The following is a 7442-nucleotide window of genomic DNA, read 5'->3' as shown; positions in this document are numbered from 1 at the left end:
CTCCATTTCATTACCATCTGCTTGCCTCTGTAACCTGTTATGTACTCTCTTTTCTTCAGTTTTTCCGTTTTTACAAAGTCAGGAAACTCCTTCCCGCCTCTATTCTTTGAATCTCTTCTACGTTTTCTACTAATCCTACCTCTAAACCTTCCCAGACTACGCACAACCAAGACTCGGTCGGACGAGGATTATGTAAGCTACTTTTTTTCGTGGATGAGTTGCTTTTTATTTGATTTCTTTCAGTCCAGTATGGCATCTGCATCCCCTTCTGCTACTTTCATGTGGTCGTTCCACTTTAAATCACCCCAGACACATAGGCCTAGCCATAGATGTTTTATGCACTGATCGCCAATTGTGTAATCGAACAACGTAGTCTTTCCATCTGTTTACACGCAGTACGTTAACTTGGGTACAGAGTCGTCTGCCTGATAGTACAGTAGTCTTCGTTTCTCTATAGATTTTCATGCATTTAGATATCATTTTGTAGCGTTTCGGGTTCTTTATATGTCTCTTTTTTTGTTGTGGTCATCAGTCAGAAAACTGGCCTGATGTACCTGTTCACATTAGTCTACCCTGTGCACCTGTTCGTCTCAACGTAACTACTTCAGCCTACATCCATTTGATCTTGCTTAATGTATTCGTCTTGGTCTCCCTCTTCAATTTGTACCCTTCACATTTTTCTCCACAACCATATTGACATTTCCCACATCTGCCCTTCTTTTAGTTTAACTGAACCATAAATTAATTTTTCTTCAGTTCGACTTATTACTTCCTTGTTAATTATTAGATGTACCCAGTTACTTATCAATAATCGTATTTCGCACCACTTTTGTCCTCTTATATGAACAGTTTGTCTTCCACGTTTCAGTTCCATAGAAGGCTGCACTCCAGACAAACACCTTCAAAAACATCGCACCATCTTTCATTTTTAGCACAAAATTTCTGTAAAAATTTCAACTCCAACATTAATAAGCGTTGTTTCGCAGTGCTCGTATATTCAAGAGCTTTCGATGACCTTTAGAAATCGTACATCGTTTCATTTCAAAAGAGCGTGCTTCCTTTAGTATCTCGGTTATTAACCGTATGAGGTGTGTGAGAAAATTCATGAGGCTGATTTTTTTATCTACCAGTTTTTATTTGTTTTATTTATTTTTTTCAAACCACAATACTGTCTTCCCAGTCTTGGTGGCATTGCTGAAACTCTCCAGCTGGTAGCGCCTTTAAGATATCGATCAAATTATTTTTTATGTTCTCGAAAGTTCCAAAATGACTCCCTTTAAAGACATTTTTCAATTTCGGCAATAGAAAAAAAGTCACAAGTATCCATGTCAGGTGAACAGGGGACTGTGGAATAACATGAGTACCTATTGAGTCACAAATTCCGTGATGGAAGTGGCTGTGTGACGTGGGACGTTGTCGTGATGTGCCAACAACCGGCAATGAACGAAGAGATCTCACAGCAGTTGAGGTTTCATAACAGGTTAACTGATTACTCAACTCCTGTATCCAGTTTCGGTGGGCGACGAATTTTGCAGCTCTCACAGCTAGTGCCTCACAAATCCGACAGCACGTGCAGGTCGCCAGCAGCTCCGGCCTGACCACGCTGCTCTGTTACAACCGACTGACTGCCTCATACACACCACCTCGCGGAAATCCAGGGTGTTACAAAAACGTACGGCCAAACTTTCAGGAAACATTCCTCACACACAAATAAAGAAAAGATGTTACGTGGACATGTGTCCGGAAACCCTTAATTTCCATGTTAGACCTCATTTTAGTTTCGTCAGTATGTACTGTACTTCCTCGATTCACCGCCAGTTGACCCAATTGAAGGAAGGTGTTGTCGACTTCGGTGCTTGTGTTAACATGCGACTCATTGCTCTACAGTACTAGCATCAAGCACATCAGTGCGTAGCATCAACAGGTTAGTGTTCATCACGAACGTGGTTTTGCAGTCAGTGCAATGTTTACAAATGCGGAGTTGGCAGATGCCCATTTGATGTATGGATTAGCACGGGGCAATAGCCGTGGCGCGGTACGTTTGTATCGAGACAGATTTCCAGAACGAAGGTGTCCCGACGGGAAGACGTTCGAAGCAATTGATCAGCGTCTTAGGGAGCACGGAACATTCCAGCCTATGACTCGCGACTGGGGATGACCTAGAACGACGAGGACACCTGCAATGGACGAGGCAATTCTTCGTGCCGTTGACGATAGCCCTAATGTCAGCGTCAGAGAAGTTGCTGCTGTACAAGGTAACGTTGACCACGTCACTGTATGGAGAGTGCTACGGGACAACCAGTTGTTTCCGTACCATGTACAGCGTGTGCAGGCACTATCAGCAGCTGATTGGCCTCAACAGGTAGACTTCTGCGAATGGTTCATCCAACAATGTGTCAATCCTCATTTCTGTGCAAGTGTTCTCTTTACGGATGAGGCTTCATTCCAACGTGATCAAATTGTAAATTTTCACAATCAACATGTGTGGGCTGACGAGAATCCGCACGCAATTGTGCAATCACGTCATCAACACAGATTTTCTGTGAACGTTTGGGCAGGCATTGTTGCTGATGTCTTGATTGGGCCCCATGTTCTTCCACCTACGCTCAATGGAGCACGTTATCATGATTTCATACGGGATCCTCTACCTGTGCTGCTAGAACATGTGCCTTTACAAGTACGACACAACATGTGGTTCATGCACGATGGAGCTCCTGCACATTTCAGTCGAAGTGTTCGTACGCTTCTCAACAACAGATTCGGTGACCGATGGATTGGTAGAGGCGGACCAATTCCATGGCCTCCACGCTCTCCTGACTTCAACCCCGTTGACTTTCATTTATGGGGTCATTTGAAAGCTCTTGTCTACGCAACCCCGGTACCGAATGTAGAGACTCTTCGTGCTCGTATTGTGGACGGCTGTGATACAATACGCCATTCTCCAGAGCTGCATCAGTGCATCAGGGATTCCATGCGACGGAGGGTGGATGCATGTATCCTCGCCAACGGAGGACATTTTGAACACTTCCTGTAACAAAGTGTTTGAAGTCACGCTGGTACGTTCTGTTGCTGTGTGTTTACATTCCATGATTAATGTGATTTGAAGAGAAGTAATAAAATGAGCTCTAACATGGAAAGTAAGCGTTTCCAGACACATGTCCACATAACATATTTTCTTTCTTTGTGTGTGAGGAATGTTTCCTGAAAGTTTGGCCGTACCTTTTTGTAACACCCTGTATAGCGGTCACACCAAAGATGGTACAGCAGTACTGGTATCGATAAGTGCTGATGCTGCCACTGACGGAGGCTTGTCAGCAACTCGTTATGGTAGTAACTCAGGGAACAAGAAGATGCCACTCGATTGTGAGAAAATGCCAAAGAAGAAACGGCATCAACGCGAGCCGGCCACAGCTCATTAGCTGAAAAGCTTCGCACAGGTTGTGAAAAGTCACTTTAAATGGGACATTCCACCTACAAACGAGAAATACGAATAAATATAGTAACGAAGAAAAAAAAGCAGTTTACTAATTTACGCACACATGCGGGACACCAACTGACAGATCAAATATTCTGCCTGTACGGAGCTGAAAGTCGGAGTGAGTATCTGGAAGACATGAACACACAAATCTACACAAGTAGAAAAACACAGCGTTGCCAGATCGCTCACAGTGTTGTCAGTCTCATTAACTTTCTCACACACCTCGCACAACAAAATTATCTGCCCCTATGCCTACTAACGCCAACAACCCTGCCGCAGTGGTAGCATCGGTCCCCGTCAGATCACCAAAGTTAAGCGCTGTCTGGCTTGGCTAGCGCTTGGATCGGTCATCGTCCGGATCTACAGAGCGCTGTTGGCCAATTGAGGAGCTACTTGATTGATAAGTAGCGGTACCAGTCACGAAATCTGACAATGGCCGCGAAAGCGATGTACTGACCATACGCCCAAGTGTATCCGCATATGGTGACGCTTAAGGACTGAGGATGACACGGTGGCCGGTCGGTGCTTTTGGGCCTTCAAGGCCTGTTCAGACGGTGTTCGTTTCTTTTTATGACTCTAACATTTCAACAGGGAATATTTATGGAAGTGCATGAGGCAGATTGGCATCCCTAACAAATTGATAAATTTAATAAAATCTTGCACTTTAAACTCAAAATACAAAATAAAAGTAGCTAGCAAACTTTCTGAAGACTTTGAGGTTAAAACTGGAGTCAAACAAGGGGATTCACTCTCACCAGTTCTTTTTAACATAGTAATCAATAGAATAATCCAAAAAGTAAAGCTACTACAAATTGGAGCACAACTGGAAAGCAAAATTAACATTGTAGCATACGCTGATGACATTGCATTATTATCTGATAGTGAGAATGATTTGAAGCTTCTTACAGCACAATTAATTAAAGCCACAAATGGCACAGGCCTCCAGCTGAATACAGACAAAACAATGTACTTTATCTTATCCCGCTATCCATCAAATAATAAGGTACTGCAAATTAATAACACAGCTTTCACAAAGACAAATGAATTTAATTACCTTGGTACAATAGTAACCTCTGACAACTCCATAAAAATTGAAATAGAATCACGAATTCAGAAGGCTAACAAATGCTACTATAGTCTCTTGACAGTTTTCAAAAGCAAGTTAATTTCTAGGAACACCAAACTACAAGTATACAAATCATTGATTATACCAGTACTCACCTATGGATCTGAAACCTGGACTCTCACAAAAAAAGAGGAAAACAGATTAAGAGTATTTGAACGAAAAATTTTGAGAAAAATATTTGGACCCATAAGAGATAGGATCAGTGATGAATGGAGATTGCTAAATAACAATGAAATTTACAAATTATATAAAGACTCCGATATAGTGGCCAAAATTAAAGCCAAAAGACTGAAATGGATAGGGCATGTCATCAGAGCACCACCAAACAGGACCATCAAGAAAGTGACTGAAGAGATTCCCACCGGAAGACGACCTCTTGGACGCCCACGCATGAGATACTTGGACAATATTCAAGACGATCTCAGAAAACTAGGACATGACAGACAGTGGCAAATTACTTGTAAAGACAGAGCAAAGTGGTTCAACATTGTCCATTCTGCAGCAAAAAGCCTTCATGGATTGTAATGCTTAATAATAATAATAATAATAATAATAACATTTTACCGAAAACATCGTTCCGGTACCTTGAACCAAACACGAAAAGGGTGCAATTTTCAAATTATTTGATCTGTATGCCAGTGCCCCATATGTGTGCCTGAATCGGTAAAATGTTTTGTTTTTTTTTCCCTCGTTACCGTCTTTATTCGTATTTCTCACTCGTATGCTGAATGTCTCATTTCCAATCAAGTGATTTCTTAGCTTCCCAGCTAAAGCTAGTAGCAAAGTTGTGGTGGAATGTCCCCTTTCACACACACACAGACACACACACACACACACACACACACACACACACACACACACACACACAAGCTGGGTGCGGGGATCACCCTCCTCACATTGAATTCTGTAGATGCGTGTTGTAACGCACAGTTCAAGTAAATCGCATACAGAGAAACGAAACTCATTGTTACGACCGAACTTCAGATTAAGAAGTGGGACACTGTAGCCTCTAGATGGAAAGACGGTGTCATTCATCGGTACGTAACATGTTCCTCATATCCCGTATAGAATACATCTTTTCGCTGAAACTACAATGAAGAGCCAAAGACTCTGAAACACCTGCCTAATGTCGTGTAGAACACCCGCAAACACGCAGAAGTGCGCAACATGACGTGGCATGGACTCGACCAATGTCTGAAGTCGTTAGTGCTGGAGGGAAAATGGTTCAAATGGCTCTGAGCACTATGGGACTTAATATGTGAGGTCATCAGTCCCCTAGAACTTAGAACTACTTAAACAGAACCAACTTGAGGACGTCACACACATCCATGCCCGAGGCAGCATTCGAAACTGCGACCGTAGTGGTCGTGCGGTTCGAGACTGAAGCGCCTAGAACCTCTCGGCCACACCGGCCGGCTGCTGGAGGGAACTGACACCATGAATCCTGCAGGACTTTCCATAAATCCGGTAGTGAACGAGGGCTCTTCTGAACAGCGCGTTGCAAGGCATCCCAGATATGCTCAATAATGTCCATGTCTGGGGAGTTTGGCCGGCAGCGGAAGTCTTTTAACTCAGAAGAATCACCCTGTGGCAATTCTGGACTCGTGGGGTATCGCATTGTCCTGCTGGAATTGCCCAAGTCTGTCGGAATGCACAGTGGTCACGAATGGATGCAGATGATCAGACAGAATGCTTACGTACGTGTCACCAGTCAGAATCGTATCCAGATATATCAGGGATTCCACATCATTCCAACTGCACATGCCCCACACCATTGCAGAGCCTTCTCCAGATTGAACAGTCCTCTGGTGACTAGCAGGGCCCATGGATTCATGAGGTTGTCTCCATTGCTGTAACGCCCATGCACTCGATACGGTTTACAACGAGACTCGACAGACCCGTCAACATGTTTCCAGGCATCAACAGTACAATGTCGATGATGACGGGCCCAAACGAGGCGTAAAGCTTTGTGTCGTGTTGTCATCAAGGGTATACGAGTGGGCCTTCGATTCCGAAAGCACATATCGATGACGTTTCGTTGAATGGTTTGCACGCTGACACTTGTTGATGGTGCGCTGGCTATAACACCACGTTCAGACTCACTTAAACCATGATAACCTGCCTTTGTAGCAGCAGTAACCGATCCAACAACTGCGCGAGACACTTGTCTCTACAAGCGTTGCCAACCGCAGCGCCGTATTCTGCCTGTTTACACATCTCTGTATTTGAATACGCATGCCTATACCAGTTTCTTTGACGGTTTAGTGTATGAGCTTGTGTGAGGGAAGTGGCCGTTCTGCTCAAATACGAATTACAAAATCAAGATTTTCCTGTCTAGCTTTACGTGAACTACATTTGAGAATAAATACAGGGATATTTTGATTAAGTTATTATAAACACCTGATATACAACCGCTCTCCCAAACCGGGTCGTGCTTTACTTCATTCAGTTTCAGTGTTTAAAATTGAGAGGAAAAGTCACATTTTGTACTATGAGGCCTTAGTCTCTAGATCGTATTTCTGATCAACAAATCTGAAGGCAAAAACTTTCGAGTTTAGATCACTGTTGGAGAAAATCGTTCCTTACAGCTAGGAGGAAAACCGTATGATATATGTGGAGCAACCCCGAAAAAACGATTCCAGTATCGAAGCAATAATTAACAAGCTCTGTTTCTAAATCCACTGTCAACTTTTGTTTTACCCCGATATTGTGTTTTTTCTGCTGCAGTTACTTCATTTTGCCAATGTCGTCTCGATATATAAAACATTTCCTCAGCTTTTATCGACTCCATCTCTCTATTGTAAACAACTTGGCGCGAAGCCCCAAAACGTTATATGG

This window comes from Schistocerca piceifrons, chromosome 1, assembly GCF_021461385.2.
Source record: "Schistocerca piceifrons isolate TAMUIC-IGC-003096 chromosome 1, iqSchPice1.1, whole genome shotgun sequence".
NCBI classification, from domain to species: Eukaryota; Metazoa; Arthropoda; class Insecta; order Orthoptera; family Acrididae; genus Schistocerca; species Schistocerca piceifrons.
The sequence above is the reverse complement of the archived record's forward strand: the minus strand, read 5'-3'. Positions refer to the sequence as shown.